The sequence below is a fragment of the Miscanthus floridulus genome, chromosome 2, assembly GCF_019320115.1.
Source record: "Miscanthus floridulus cultivar M001 chromosome 2, ASM1932011v1, whole genome shotgun sequence".
In the NCBI taxonomy this organism is placed as follows: Eukaryota; Viridiplantae; Streptophyta; class Magnoliopsida; order Poales; family Poaceae; genus Miscanthus; species Miscanthus floridulus.
In genome coordinates this window covers 2,648,063-2,664,125 of record NC_089581.1, presented here as the reverse complement: position 1 = coordinate 2,664,125, position 16,063 = coordinate 2,648,063, and positions in this window count along the sequence as shown.

The following is a 16,063-nucleotide window of genomic DNA, read 5'->3' as shown; positions in this document are numbered from 1 at the left end:
AATTTAGACTCACAAGAAAGGATAATTAAATTGTAGGTCTCATTTTTATGAGAAGAGAAGCAAACGGGATATTGCGAATTAGTTTAATTAATGTGTAAACATGCTTATGAAATTCTAATAAGAAAAATAGGATAAGTTGTTTTAGATGTTCGGCATAAAAAACGATTTCTGTAAATGAAAATGTGACATAGCTTATAATTAGAAAGTGCCATTTTTTAAGAATTATAATGTGCAAAATACTAAAATAGTGCTTTAATATTTTATTCCCATGAGTTAGTATGAAGTATGGACTAGGTCATGACATGTTGTCTAGTTGAAAATTGACGAAGTTCCAACCTTTTTAAAAATTCAATCACAAGTGTTAATGGTTGTCTAGTTCAAATGGGACTCTAGTCCTTTCTAAGTCTGAAATGATGATAGACAATGCCGTTTTGGCACTTAGATTTCAACAAAAATGGATTAAGCAATATATCTATGTTTCTACACGATTGGTTGCATCAAGGTGTGTACTAGAACATGGTGCAGGTTGTAGTTGCGATAGAGGTTATGATGCTCACTCGGCAACTGCCGAACTTCACTAGAATGCGCTATAACCATGTCGTTAGCACTCCGTTTGTGAACTGGGGTTCAGGGTGACAAACTCATCTTGGCATACTTGTATCTTTTCCCCTAGTCATTCGTTGGTCACGCCGATTGCTTCACTAGATAGCTGGTGGCGTGGACCTTAGGTTAGTGAGGTTGGTCGACCCTTAGCCGCACTGTTTGGCAGCCTTGGCAGCGCTTCAAAATTCATGCAAACGCATCGTTCACCCGATTGGCTCCGTGGGTGTGGTCACTGTGTGCTGCTGTTGTCTGGCCGTTCATGGCCATGGCCGCGTCGTGGACCGGTCTTGTTGGCTGCCTACCGCGCGCTGAGCTAGGCTAGCCATGGTCATGTTTCATAGGGCCAGGCTAGCCACTAGGCTACTATTGCGTGGCCATCGTGAGCGAGCAGCCGGTCACGACGAGCACGAGCCAGGTCGGTGCCACGGCGGCTGTCGTGTGGTCGACGTGGCACTCGCCTTACCACTCAATCTAGCTACCACATCGTGACCTGGCACTTGACAAAAGCGCGGCACTCGGCATAGGCTGTCCCGCGTAACGGTGTTCGATCACGTCCTTCTTTGCGGAGTGCCTGCTGTTAGGCACTCGACAAAGATTTTTTTTTTGGAAAATACTTTGCCGAGTGCCCCTGACACGGCGCTCGGCAAAGATTCAATATTTTTTTTGAAATATCTTTGCCGAGTGCCCCTGTGAAGGCACTCGGCAAAGAGGAAATTTATAAAAAAAAAATTAAAAATCCTCTTTGCCGAGCGCCTTATTCTTGGCACTCGGCAAAGACCCCCTTTGCCGAGTGCCATGCCCCGGCGCTCGGCAAAGTTTTTTTTTGTTTTTTGCCTCCAAATTTTTTGTGCAGCCCTTTTAAAGTACCAGGAACTCCTCGTTAGAATTTGGGGATTTTTTTGTGGCTTTTTGATATATTTAGTTACTTTATTTCGCTTACTTGAATTTTTTCAAAAAATATAAATTTGAACTGCACGTGGTACGAATAATGGAATTTAATGATTCAAAAAATGATAGTCATGTTACTGAGTGTAGTGTGAGGCCGTATCCAGGAACGAACCCGAAATTTCGGATATCTTGTTCACAAAACATGACCGCGAACTTGCGTGCAAAGTGTTTTTAAATTCTATAAAAAGCAAACGAAGTCCGAAAATCATGAAACTTGTTGAGATGTTGTTATATCGTATGTGGAGGCTATGATAAAAATTTCAGAAGATTTCGTGCACGTTGTCACGTACGATGCTTACAAATCAGTACATCTAGAAGTGTTTTTAAATCCTGACAAGATGGTACATCCATCCGATGGTGAAGCTTGGATCCGCTTTAATGACAAACATCGTGACAAAGTAGATGAGGCTCGTAATGTACGTGTCGCGCTGGCAACAGATGGGTTCAATCCTTATGGAATGTTGGCTGCCCCATACACGTGTTGGCCCATCTTCGTTACCCCCCTTAATCTCCCCTCGGTGTCTCCTTTCAACGACATAACATATTCTTGTCGTTGATAATTCCTGGACACCCAGAGAGTAATATGGGTGTGTTCATGGAGCCCATATTTGATGAATTGGTCCGTGCTTGGGACGAAGGGGTATGGACATACGATTGAGCTACAAAGACAACCTTTAAAATGCACGTTTAGTACCACTACTCCCTGCATGACTTCCTGGCGTATGGGATATTCTATGCCAGGTGTGTTCACGAGAAGTTCCCATGCCCAATATGCAAGGAAGATGTGAGGTTCATTTGGTTGCAGAAGGGTGGCAAGTATTCGTCGTTCAACAGACATCGTCAATTCCTACCTCTTGACCATCCATTCAGACAAGACATCAAGAACTTTATGAAAGGTGTGAAAGTGACAAACCCTACGCCACGGATGATGATTGGTGCCGAGGTTCATGCTCAGATAGATGCTCTCATGCCCAATGAAGAAGGTGGTTTTGTGGGATATGGTGAGCAACATATGTGGACTCATATCTTAGGCATGACGAGGCTCCCCTATTTCGATGACCTTCTGCCACATAACATTGATGTAATGCACACTGAAAAGAATGTCGTCGAGGCACTTTGGGCAACACTCATGGACACTGAAAAGTCTAAGGACAACCCTAAGGCTAGAGTGGACCTGGCAACGTTGTGCGATAGACCAAATCAAGAGATGCAGCCTCCTAGTCGTGGTAAGACCTGGAGAAGGCCTAAGGCCGATTTCATCTTGAAAAAGGACCAAAGGAGGGAAGTACTTGAATGGATCAAGACGCTAATATTCCCTGCTGGGTATGCAGCGAATCTAAAGAGGGGAGTGAACTTAGGCACTCTGCGAGTCAACGGGATGAAGAGTCATGACTACCACATATGGATTGAGCGGCTTCTTCCGGTGATGGTTCGAGGCTATGTCCCGGAGCATGTCTGGCAAGTGCTGGCAGAGTTGAGCTACTTATTCCGCTAGCTTTGTGCCAAGGAGCTCTCTCGGACCATCATTGATGACTTGGAAAAAGTGGCACCTGTGTTGCTCTGTAAGTTGGAGAAGATCTTTCCACCCGGCTGTTTCTTGCTGATGCAGCATTTGATTGTGCACCTCCCATATGAGGCACGGATGGGGGCCCATGCAGAACCATTAGTGCTATCCAATCGAGAGATGTCTGAAGACTCTTCCCAAAAAATGTAAAAATAAAGCCAAAATTGAGGCTTCCATTGTAGAGGCATACATTCTAGAGGAGGTGTCGAACTTCATAGAGAAATACTACACTGAGAACCTTCCTAGCGTTTATAATCCACCCCCTCGTTACAATGCTGGCGAAAATGAATCGAACCTCAGCCTTTTCCAAGGGCAACTCGGAAGCGCAAGTGCATCGACCACTAAGCAATTGAAAAATGAAGAGTGGCGCAGTATCATGCTATATGTGTTGACCAACCTTGTCGAGGGGCAACCGTTCATTGGGTAAGTTCTGAACGAACTTGTTTCATTTCACCGTATGTCCTTGTTTCTTCGTCCAACCCCCTTGTTTCTCGTTGGTACAGGGAATTTCTTCATCAATTCTGGCATGGATTAAGGCAACCTACCCCGCAAGAAAATGATACCCTTCTTTCATAGGGTGTAGGACCAGAGAGGCCCGATTTCATTTGTTGGTTCAAACAAAAAGCCCAAACTGATGCGCCTATAAGTGACGAGCTGAGATAGGTTGCAAACGGTTGTGCCGTTAGGGTCAAGTCATTTACTAGTTATGACATGAATGGATATCATTTTCACATAGCAAGCTACCAGCAGAGTTGGCCCAATCAAAAAACCACAAACAACAGAGTTGTTACGCCCGACACTGATGGACTCGACTATTATGGAAGAATTGAAGAAATCTATGAACTATCATTCTATGGTTCCAAACCTCTTACTCCTGTCATATTCAAATGCCACTGGTTTCCTCTTGGAGTAACGAGACGGACCCCTAAGCTTGGGCTAGTCGAGATTCGATAGGATTCCATCTATCTAGGAAAAGATGTCTACATTGTGGCTCAATAGGCCGTCCAGATTTATTATACGTCATACGCATGCAAAGACGCCGAGCATCTTAAGGGTTGGTCTATTGTGCATAAGGTATCACCATACGGTAAACTACCTGTCCCAAATGATGAAGATTACAACTTCAACCCAAACACATATGATGGAGAGTTCTATCAAAAAGATGGGCTACAAGGGAGATTTGACATAGACTTAACCGAAGAGATAGGAATGGAAGTAGACAATGAAAGGGATGATGACGAGGACGTTGGAGACGAGGTGTGAAATCTGAAGGACATACAAATGCTTGAGCGATTACGTTTAGGCAATGACAATGAAGACAACATTCCTCCTTCAGATAGTGTTGATGAGTTGGACAATGTTGATAGTGATGACGAGACCTATGATCCAGCTAATCTCAATCATAAAGATTATTTCTAATATATGTAATACTATGTTTTTTTGTAATTATGTTTTGTTCATTTTTGCATATATTTCTAATAAATGTATTACTATGTCTTTTGTAATTATGTTTTATTCATTTTTGCACCTATTTCTAATTACGTCTTGTTTTTCTTTTTTATTGCAGGTGATTGAACAAAGATGGCGGGCGACCGTCATAGGTCTGTGAACTCGATTTACCAAAGACCACACTGACTGTAGGAGGAGGTGGCAGAGGGATCGGATAGGAGGAGGAGGAGGAGGACCGCCAGCCACAGGAGGGGGTCGTCTCCTCCCACGCCGCATGAGGAGGAGCTGGAGGAGGAGGTGGCACCCGTGGACGAGTCGGAAGAGGAGCTGGTTCGGTAGACGGACAAGGAGGAGGAGGAGGAGGGGGAGGTGGTAGGCACGGGTTCTGCTTCCTCTGACTCCTCTTCGAGTGTCTACTTGCGAGGTCCCACGAGCCTCCCACAGGTTCCGCTTCCTCACCAACGCCCAGTGATTCGCCCCGAAGGGCAAAAGTAAGTAACTTTATATGTTATCATCACTACTTCATATGATATGATGAAAAAAACTAATAATTTTTCTTAATCACTTGTGCAGGAACTGGGTGGTTGTGTCGGGTGGTAGCGCACGGCTAGTCAACGGCATCCTGGGTCTTCTGTGCAGACAACACTTCCCCAGCATTGTCACGTACACATCGAAGACTGAGCCGGCCTACTCGTTTGACCACTACGCCATCGCCCTCGATGCGGATTACCCCAACAAGGCGGCGTGGGTGAAGGCAGAGTTTTGGGTAAGTCTCCCTCGCACAACATTGCTCAATACGTCGTATTCATTGGACTTTTCTTGAAATAATAAATGGATACATCGCTTTTGTATGTAGACTTATTACAGATACGAGGAGGGATTTGAGGCCAGGGCGGAGCAGGTGACTACCAAAGCCTATAAAAAACTCATCACCGACATGCATCATGAGGTGCGCATCTAGGCCATCGTAACCTACTACGGGTCAAAGCTTGGAGAGAGGAAAACCAAGAAAGACGTAAGAGAGATGCAGCTGACCCAGGAGCAGTACCTTGAGGTAAATGAAGAACATCAATATTGATTCATTTTGAGATTAAGTTGGTTGAATTTGATCTTCTTATATGTCCAATACTTGATGACATTTAGATGATTCCATGGTGGTGCCAAGCATATCTTGAGCGCTGGGCGATGATGGTGGAGAGGTGGTTCATGGAGGAGTACCTCAAGATGCACAAGGATGTCCGGGACCGTCGTTTGTAGATGCAAGGTTCAGCACACCATCAAGGCAGCCATAGCCTCACCGGATACAAACAAGCATGGTACGCAAATTCATTTATCTATTGTGACGCTTAGTTCTGCCTGATTTCTAATCATCGTGCTATCTTTCTCGCAGTCGGCGTCACATAGTGGCTAGGCTTGCTCGGACTTCCAGGCATGGTGTACGCCCCATAAGGGCAAGGCGACGTCCGACGTCTCCTTCAACCTGGAGGACCCGCCCGAGGCATACACGAACCCGAGCGTCCACTCCCGCATCAGTGAGTACACTGAGGTGGCGAGGTCGCTCCATGGGTCAGACCACGATCCGAGCACCTAGGACTTCGATGAAGAGGCCGTCATGAGGGCGGAGCAAGGCAAGAAGCATGAACGGTTCTGGCTTGGCGACAGCGTCATCGACATGGCCTCTACTCCCTCTCTCTCCTAGATCCAAGCACGGAGCACGAGCGAGAGCTCGGCCATTCGCACACGGTCGACCGCTGCATAGCACCGGGTCGACGCACTCGAGGTTATTCCTATTTTACTCGTCATACATTGATCTTTACACACCTTAATTAGCTTTGTATTACTAAAACATTGGAGTGAAATATTACAGGCCTAGCTGGAACAAGAAATGTGGCAACGTCAGGAGCTGGAGGCCAGGCAGGATGGCGGCCCAGCTGGAGGCCGAGCGGGCCAAGCGGGAGGCCCAGGCGTAGAGACTGACGGACATTACGGAGTTCTTACAAGGGCTTGGGCAATGTGTGGGCTTCTCTCTGCCAGCTGGGCTGTTGGTTCCACCTCCACCTCCGCGTCCTGCAGCTGCAGCTACTCCTATGAGTATGAAAGTTTTTTACTTTCGCTTGTGCTTTGCTTGTATGGCCTCTACCTTCCTAGATTAGCTATCCAAATAATCTTATCTCACATGCAATCTTTTCTCCTTTGTGCAGTCTCCATCTGACAGTGGTTCGAATAATCCACCTCATGCACCACCGAATGATGGAGCTGGGCCTTCACCACAGTCACAGTGGCTGAGATGAGTGCACGTTGTATTTTTTCATTTATTGTTCACTTGGTGATGGACTTGTGATATACTTATGATGCACTTGTGGACTTTGATGGACTTGTGATGGACTTGTGGATTTATTTGGGCACTTATTATTATATATGTGATATATATTATGATAGGTGTGATATGTGCGGATAGATGTGTAGATGGATGCGATATATATGTGATGGATGAGATATATATGTGATGATGAGATATATATGTGATGGATGAGATATATATGTGATATATGTTTGTATGAATTTATTTATCATGATGGAATGTAAAAAAATAAAAAAATGTCGTTTTAGGACACTTTGCCGAGTGTTGCACTCGGCAAAGGACCCCGTTGCCGAGTGCCATGGTCGCAGCACTCGACAAAGCTGGAAAAATGGGCTCTCGGAAAACCATTTTTGCAGCTTTGCCGAGTGCCACTCGGCAAAGATTTTTTTTACAAAAAATTCAAACTTTGCCGAGTGCCGGCCAGAGGGCACTTGGCAAAGAATTTTTTTAAAAAAAATCAAACTTTGCCGAGCGCCGGCCAGGGGGCACTCGGCAAAGAATTTTTAGGAAAAACATCTTTATCGAGGGCCGGATAGAGGGCACTCGGCAAAGAATTTTTAAAAATAAAAATAAAAAAATATTTACCGAGTGCCTGCAGGGTTGGCACTTGGCAAAGCGACCGTCAACGGGGCCGGCGCCGTGACGGTCGCTTTTCTTTGCCGAGTGCCCCCGGGACTCTCGGCAAAGCCTTTGCCAAGTGCCCGATAAAAAACACTCGATAAAGAAGGCTTTGCCGATCAATTTTTTGCCGTATATTTTTTACCAAGTGCCGCACTCGGTAAAGACTTTGCCGAGTGAAATTTGGCCTTTGCCAGATTCTAAATCCAGTAGTGATGTGGTGCGCTGCAGCGTACCTCTCGCTCGCTACCCCGTCACGTGACTTGGCGTCCCCTCCTGAGGCATGGCTCGGCATCCCTTGTTATCCTACAGTGTGACTCAGCGTCCCTCGTTAATAACCTGCATCAGTCGGCATCCGTTGTGGTCCCACGGTGTGACCCAGTGTCCATCGTGCTATCTGTGGCATGATTCGGTGTCACTATTTGACGTTACAAAATTTATAACTTTTTATAAGCTTAGTTAGAATTTGAAAAATTTGACTAAAGAAGAAAGTTAATTGGTACTCCCTCCGTTCCAAAAAGAATGCAATTTTAAAATAGTATCATGTTAAAGTTTGTCAAGCTTGACTAAATTTATATAAAATTTTAGTAATAATTATCGTATAACATATAGATACCATTATATTTGTCATTAAAAATATTTTCATAATAATATACTTATTTAGCGTCATATATAGGCATTAATATTGCGGTCAAATTTTTGGACACTTTAATCGAGAATGTACCTAGCATTATATTTATTTTTGGTACAGATGTAGTAAACCTTTTTGGGGACAGAGGCGGTACTAAGAGCATCTCCAGCAGTCTCCCAATACTTCATCTCCAATAGGATGGTATTGGTCGCCACCAATACTACTTTTCAGATTATTGGGGGAGATGCTCCAGCAGATCACCAAACCCCCCCCCCCAAAATGTGGGACCCACCTGTCTGTAACAATTTTTTATTTTTCCCTTTCCTTTTCTCTCCCCTCGGTTCATCTCTCCCGCATTGTAGGCTCATAGCAGATCTCCACGTCGTCGTCCGTAGCATCAACCTCCACCGCCGGGTCAAGCACGGGGAGGACACGGCAGACACGACAAGCTCTGAAGGGATGCGCGAGAAGGCAGCCGCGACAAGCTTCATCAGGCATGTGAGACAGCGGCTACGACGAGCTCAACCAGTCGTGCCAGCTCCGTGACCACCGCAGCGGGCATGGAGGCCTTCACCAGCTCCGGTCACGGGCGTTGGCGGCGGCGTCCCCAACTCCGGCCATCACCACATGAGTTCATGGCCTCCTCCTCCCTCTGCCTCCTCCCACGAGATCTGCATAGGCCTAGTTAGGGGAGGCGGCGGCCTTGGTAGTAGAAGCGCGTGGACCTAGCCGGAGGTAGTGGCTACCATGGCCATGGCGGGCTGAGGTGCAACGACGCGTAGACCTGGCCAAGGCCGATGCCTGCCATGGCCATGGCGGACTAAAGCGTGGTGACGTGCGGGCCTGGTCGGGGGCGGCGGTGGGTTGAGGCGCGGCGGCACGTGGGTCTAGCTGGGGATGGCGGCGGCCATGGCCACAGGGGCAGCGGTGCCCGAAGGGTGTGCTCGACGCCATGGCAGAGAGAGAGGCGAGAGGGAGGATAGTGACAGTTACGATGGGCCCCAGCTATTGGGGGAGATGTAACTCCCCCTCTATTTGAGGGGAGATGGGGTATTTTTTGGTGGCCACCAAAAAAAGGGGTTACGGGGGGGCTGCTGGAGTAGAAAAAGTGAAACATCTCCCCAATATGATAGTTTTATGGGGATGAAGGGTGGGATTGGGAGACTGTTGGAGATGCTCTAGCCTCAAATCGAGCACATGCATGTGCCATGTAGTGCTAGCTATCATATCGATTGCCTTCTGGCCAGTCAATTAGGTTGCTTGGTAGTGTGTATCTCATGCGCCATGTGGCATGTGATGAGCATTTGTCATCTCTCTATAAAGATGGCAACGGGCATAGATTACCCGCGTGCCCACAGGCATAAACCCGCTAAGGCGAGGGTATGGGTTTGGAGTTGTGCCCATGGGCATGGGCGAGGACATGTAATTGAACCCAGTGGGTAAAGTTTGGTTGGTACAAAAAACTTGTACCGGTGCCCGCTAGACCCGCGAACCCGCTCCAAAGCCCTGACATGTGGGTCCCCTGTGCCAATAGTATATAAGAAAGCAAACTCTAGGGTTCATGTTTAGTATTTCTATTCTATCGCCTCCACATCCCCACCCCAGCTGTCACAGCCCACAGCCCAGGCCGCCTGCGCCACTGCGCCACCACACCCAAGATCCCATCCGCCAGCGGCCAGCACCAACTCTTAGATGAGCTCTAGCCACCAGTAGTCCGGCGCCCTACATCTGACTCACCAGAGCATAGGACCTCACCGTGTCCAGCCGGATCCCCTCCAAGTATTGATTTTTCTTCAATCCCCTTCGTCCCTAATACTGATTTGTACTTATGTTCCATGTATTAGTTGATGTTTGTATGGTCAGTAGCTAGTTCTATAGATCAGTTCAGTTCTGAGAATTTTTCATGTTCATGTAGTTCCGAGGAATTGTGATGGACACCCCTGGAAGTAGCACGTAGCCTAGAAGTAGCATGCAACCTGGAAGTAGTTCTGGGCCTTCTGGACCTATCCCTGTTATTGCAGCTGACCCTGAAGTGATCTGTGTTGATGATGAACCTGAGGAAGATGGGGCTACTGGTGGTGTAACTTAGTCATAAGGCTCATAGAGGAAGCTTACTTCTGCAGTCTGGGCAGATTTCATAAGAGTTTGATATGATGATGGTGTGTGGAAGGCTAAATGTGAGCATTGCGGCAAGAAACTTTCAGCAACAACAAGGAATGGTACAAACCATCTACGTACTCATGTGAAAATTTGTATCTATAGAAAAAAGCCAGGTGATAAAGTGCAAACAAACTTGAGGTTTGCAGCCACTGAGAAGGGGGCAGTGGCTGTAGAAAATTATGTTTTTGATCAAGAGGTAGCTAGGAAAGCACTTTACTCTATGATTGTATTGCATGAGTACCCTGTGTTCATTGTGGACTATCATGGATTTCGCAAATTTGTTAGTGCATTGCAACCCTTGTTCAAGATAGGTACTAGAAACACTGCTAGAAAGGGAATCTTGAGTTTCTATGACATGGAGAAAAGGAAAGCTAAGATATTCCTTCAGAAGATGACTTGTCGTGTTGCTATTACAACTGATATGTGGACAGCTGATAACCAGAAAAGAGGATACATGGCTATCACTAGACATTTTATTGATGGCTCATGGACTCTTAGAAGCTGCATATTGAGGTGATTACCTGATTTTTCTTGCTGCACTATTTTATGATATGGATTCATTGGTTTTTCTTGCTTGCTAAAGTTTCCTATCGTTTTTGGGTTTATTTATGTGACATGCCCTCATACAACAAGTGTTATTTGTGATGCATTGCTCAAATGCCTCCAGACTTGGGATATTGATTGCAGAGTGTCAACAGTGACCCTTGATAATTGCAGCACCAATGACAACATGATTGGACAAATGGAAGGAAGGATTGGAGCAGCTAATATGTTGTTGGGTGGCAAGCACCTTCATATGCGGTGCTGCGCGCACATCCTAAACTTAATTGTTCAAGATGGCTTAGAAGTGATTAAGAAATCTGTTGCAAGTATCAGGGAAAGTATTGCTTATTGGGTTGCTACACCAAAGAGGTATGAGAAATTTATGAAAACAGCACAACAGCAAAAGGTTGAATTAACTAAGAAGTTGTGTCTAGGTTGAAAAACTAGATGGAACTCGACTTATATTATGCTTAGTATTGCTATACCTTATAGGAAAGTTTTTGAACGGTTAGGAACCCTTGATCAAAGCTTTGATTGCCCTCGAGAAGATGATTAGAAATTTGCTTCGCTTATTTGTGAGAAATTAGAATTGTTCTATCAGCTCACTACATTGTTTTATGGAACCAAGTATGTGACAGCTCACATCTTCTTCCCCAAAGTATGTGAGATCAAACTTAAAATTAATTCTTGGAAAGAAGATAAAAATGAGATAATTAGGAAAATATCCATTGCCATGACAGAGAAGTATGACAAATATTTGTGGTAGAACCGCCTAATCTAATGCCTCCCAGGGGTACTTGTCTTCTGTTAGACCCTAAGTACTCAAGGGAGAGCACCAAATTACGCAGTTCCGTCGGGCACACCCAAAGGGAGAACCCGAAAATCCACATTTTTTATCAGGATCACAAATGAGAGAATAAAGCTTACATCATTCTTAACCATTTCTTACATCACTTTTAATACCACATCAGAGTATAATATTTATTGTTATAACAACAAAATGTAATCATATTATCAGAGTTATGAATAATTTAAATTAACAGCAAAATATAAACATATGATCAGAATTACAACAGAAATAAATAGCTATTAATGGCATGATGAAGCATCAAAATATAAACTATGACAACAGATTATAAAACTTTCATTATAAAAATATTTAGTAAGAGTTATAGATAAAAACTATGATCACAGCATAAAGGAAATCCTCTCTAAGCCCACTAGGAGGAATCCACACACAAGAGTCGGCTCTAGCATCCACCTGTCACCTGCAACAGGGGAAAATAAAACCCTGAGTACTTAATTGTACTCAGCAAGACTTACCCGACAGGAGGAAAAAAAAACTCCAAGGATATGCAAGGCTATCTGGCTTGTGGGTTTATTGCATCTATAAGAGTATTACTAAAAGTGCATCCTTATATTTGATTTTTATTAGCAGTGCATTAGTTTATTAACTAAACATTCTATGTAAGCACCTGTGCTACTTTCAAGCAGGTGGTATGCAATCAGATTTTCTTTTTCCATCTTTTATCTTTCAGTTCTTACTACGGTGCTAGAGTTTAGACAAGCCATACTGGATTGTCTAGCGATTCACGAATCAATGCCGCCAGCTGGGTACCCTAAAAACACACACCCCGCTTGTACCCCAGGTACATGCAGGACCAACCCACTACCCTCCTGTCACGGGGTCTAGGTCCCTGTCCAAACTAAGACTCCAAGCCCCCGCCCCTGAGTCCTAGACTCAGTGCGGTGCAAGGACCTCCTTACCCCAAAAACCACCCTAACAGTCGATCCGAAAAGAGTCAAAACCCATGACAAGAGAGTAACAAATCTTCCAAGTGCCCATACCCAAGTATGTGCTCGGGATAATAAGTCTGTGATCTGCCTAGCGTCCAATGCAACGGTCGGTCCTTAACCGACACAGATAGGGAAAACAGTGTAACCAAGCCATGTCCCATTGGTCGCAGGACATAACCTCTTACACCCACCAATACCCAAAACCATATCCCTACCCGGTCATCATTTTTCCTTCCCACCATTTATATTTTCCAAGTGATAATAATTCAGTAATATATTTTCTATCTCTCGCGAGTGACAGACAATCACTCGACTTCTATCGGAGTCCTGTAGCATAGCATCTACACGATCCTGTCATACTAGTAAGACTCATAGGATGAAGATATATATGTAAGTGGGTTTCATTCAACTCCTTAAAACTTAATGCACAATTATAATTTAAAGTGCAAAATAATAGGGGTTATGCACCGGGGCTTGCCTGGGTAAAATATAATTAGAAGTTAGCTTTCCATCATGGCGACACGATCTCCAAAAGCACCATTTCTCCAGCAACTCCTGATGACTCCGTGATCCATTGACGTCCATATTATGATATGCAATGCGATGCAATGCAAAGACGTAATTAATCAACTGCAACCGTGACTCGTAAAATACGATTTACGCCTCTCAAGTTAACGAGCTAGTTCCAACGATGACCGTACTTAGACTACATATTCATGTTGTCGAATAAGGCATTATTTCCCAACAATTGTTTTAGTTATACAAACCCAAGTTGTTTCTTTATTTCATTCTATCAATTTAACCTTTATTCGAAATAGAGCATCATTATCTATCTAGCAAACTAATTATTCTAGAGCTACAAAAATTACAATGAGTATCTAATATTGCTAGGAACCTACTGTAAAAATTTTAGATCCAACACTATTACCAATTTATCACAACAATTCCTACAAATTCATATTTTAACAATATTAAACATTTTAAAATAATTAGAGCAACCCTGGAAACATTTTAAAACTAGATGAACCAATTACGCTAATGGATAGATCATGATTTTAGAAAGTTAACAAAATTAGTTTCACCATTTTTGGACAAATACACAAATTTATATTGATTTTATAATTTTATTTCCTAAACTAAATTAGCAATCGCTTTAGAAAGCTAAAGGGCCAGTGGCCACCAAAATAGCCCAACGGGCGGGGCACGCGCGCGGGTGAGCGGCCCAGGCACGGCAGTGACTGGTCGGCCCAGCGGGGCAAGCGCAAACAGTGGCCTAGGCGGTAGGCAGGCCCAGGCGGGGATGGGCACGCACGCGGCGTGGGTGGCCCATGTGCGGCGGCGCGGCCCAACGTGGGGATTAAGCGTGGGCGGCCTAGCCAGTCAGCCCATGTGCGGCGTGGCACAACGGCAACTGGCTGGCCCAGCACAGTCGAGCCCAGGCGTGGTGGCAATCTCGCACTAAGACCCTTGGACTTTCCCTGAATTAACTAAGCCCTATTAGTAAATCTATGAGTCTAGCATTTTTGCAAACTGAACACACTAAAAGTTGCTATTTGCGGTAAGACCCCTCTACTACCTCAAAACAGAGCACGTTGTGGGAAAAATTCTATCGGACGTTGGGGCGGCTTGCCGACGGCGGCGCTACGCGGTGTGGCAGCGGAGACGGAGTGGCACGAGGAGGTGAGCAGACCATGACTGGGCCTAGCCTGGCCACGATATGGACCGAGGCGGAGCTTGGCACAGCAGCCACACGCGACCACGGTAGGGGAGGCGACGACGAGCGGCCACAGTGCACCGGGGGCGACTGTGGCACGGCGGCTGGTGAGGGCAGTCTCCTTGGCACCGCATGGATCTGGCACGCCCTCGGCTGGGGTGGTGCTGTGGAGATGGAGCCTATGGTGTGGCATCAGTAGAAGGGCGGGCCAACGCGGACGATGGCGACTAGATAGCTCGACACGGTAGAGCGTGCACGGGGAGGGGGGTAGGGGGGTGTGCCGAACATGGCCAGGAAAGCTGGCTGGCCACGGTGGGGTCGACGATGGCGCTTAGGAGAGGCAGGGCTATGGTCCAGCGTGGCCATGGGGGCTCACGCATGGGCTCGCATGGGCCGACGATGGACGGGCAGGAGGCGGTGTGGTGCTGCTTCCATCTCAGCCGTAGGCGTGGGTGGTCGTGGCCTGGTCGGGCGCTCGACATGGGCACTATGGTGGTGCGGCGTGCCAGGGCAAGAGCGTGGACGCCAAGGTGCCGATTGCGGACGTCGGGGAGGAAGAGGAGGGGCAGTGCTGCGGGCACGAGAATGGCATGCGCCGGCTCAGCAGAGGCAAGCAAAGGGAGGGAGTCATGTGCGGGCACCATCAAGCTACGGCCCATAGAGGCAGCAAGAATGCGGCCACGCCAGAGAGCAGGGCACGCGCGGACAGCATGAATAGCTACAGCAGCAGTAGCAACTCAGCCTCAGCGGCAGAGGAAAAAGGAGAGGGGAAAGAAGCAGGTCTGGCTCAGGCTTGACCCTCCTTGACGCGACGTGACTGAGCGGTGGTGGTAATGGCTCTGAGCTGCTTGTCTGGTAGATGGAAAAAGGGAGTAGATACAAGCAGAGGCAGACAAGGACGAGCGGAGGCCCTGTAGGGTGAAACGACGGAACAGGTAGCTGGACGGTGGTGATTAGCGGGGACGGCAGCAACTGAGGCCTGCTCTCGCTGAATGCTGCTAGTGATGCATTCATATTTGCTACTTGGATGCATATTTACGCTATGCGCCGGTGGCGTCGGCAGCCCGTGTAGATGGAACGAACGGTCGAGAGCGAGCGAGGCGAAGTAGCTGACGTGAGTGGCCGAGATCATTCGCTACAGTGTCGGTTCACTAACTGAGCACCTACGACATGTTCCCAACACAACTACGACCCTTCAAACATAAATCCAATTTCTCACTGACTCAATGAAAAGTTCTAGTTTAAATCTTGGATCCAATTTCAGAGCTATCAAATATACTATTGGGCAACTTTTACTCACCAAAACAAGAGTTGCATTTTCATCTATTAAACTTGCGCTCCAGATTTATTCAAGTACTAAATACAAGTTATATTTTATTTTGTTTATAAAAATTGCTTTTCATGCTTAATCTAATAAAACAAACCGTTTGCTATCTATTTGTTAGAATTGTTGTCCGACATTTCTAAATGTCTTTACGCACTGCGTAATTTAACTTGGGCATTATTTGAGTCCACAAAACTAAGTCTCAGAGGATTCACTTATCACATCAAGTACGTTTTAAATAAAAAATCCGAGAAACTCGTTTCAAAAAATTTTCTTAGGCCTAAATCTTGATGCTAAATGAGCTCGTAACACCAGAGGTGTTACAATATTGGTCTGACATCCAATGTCTT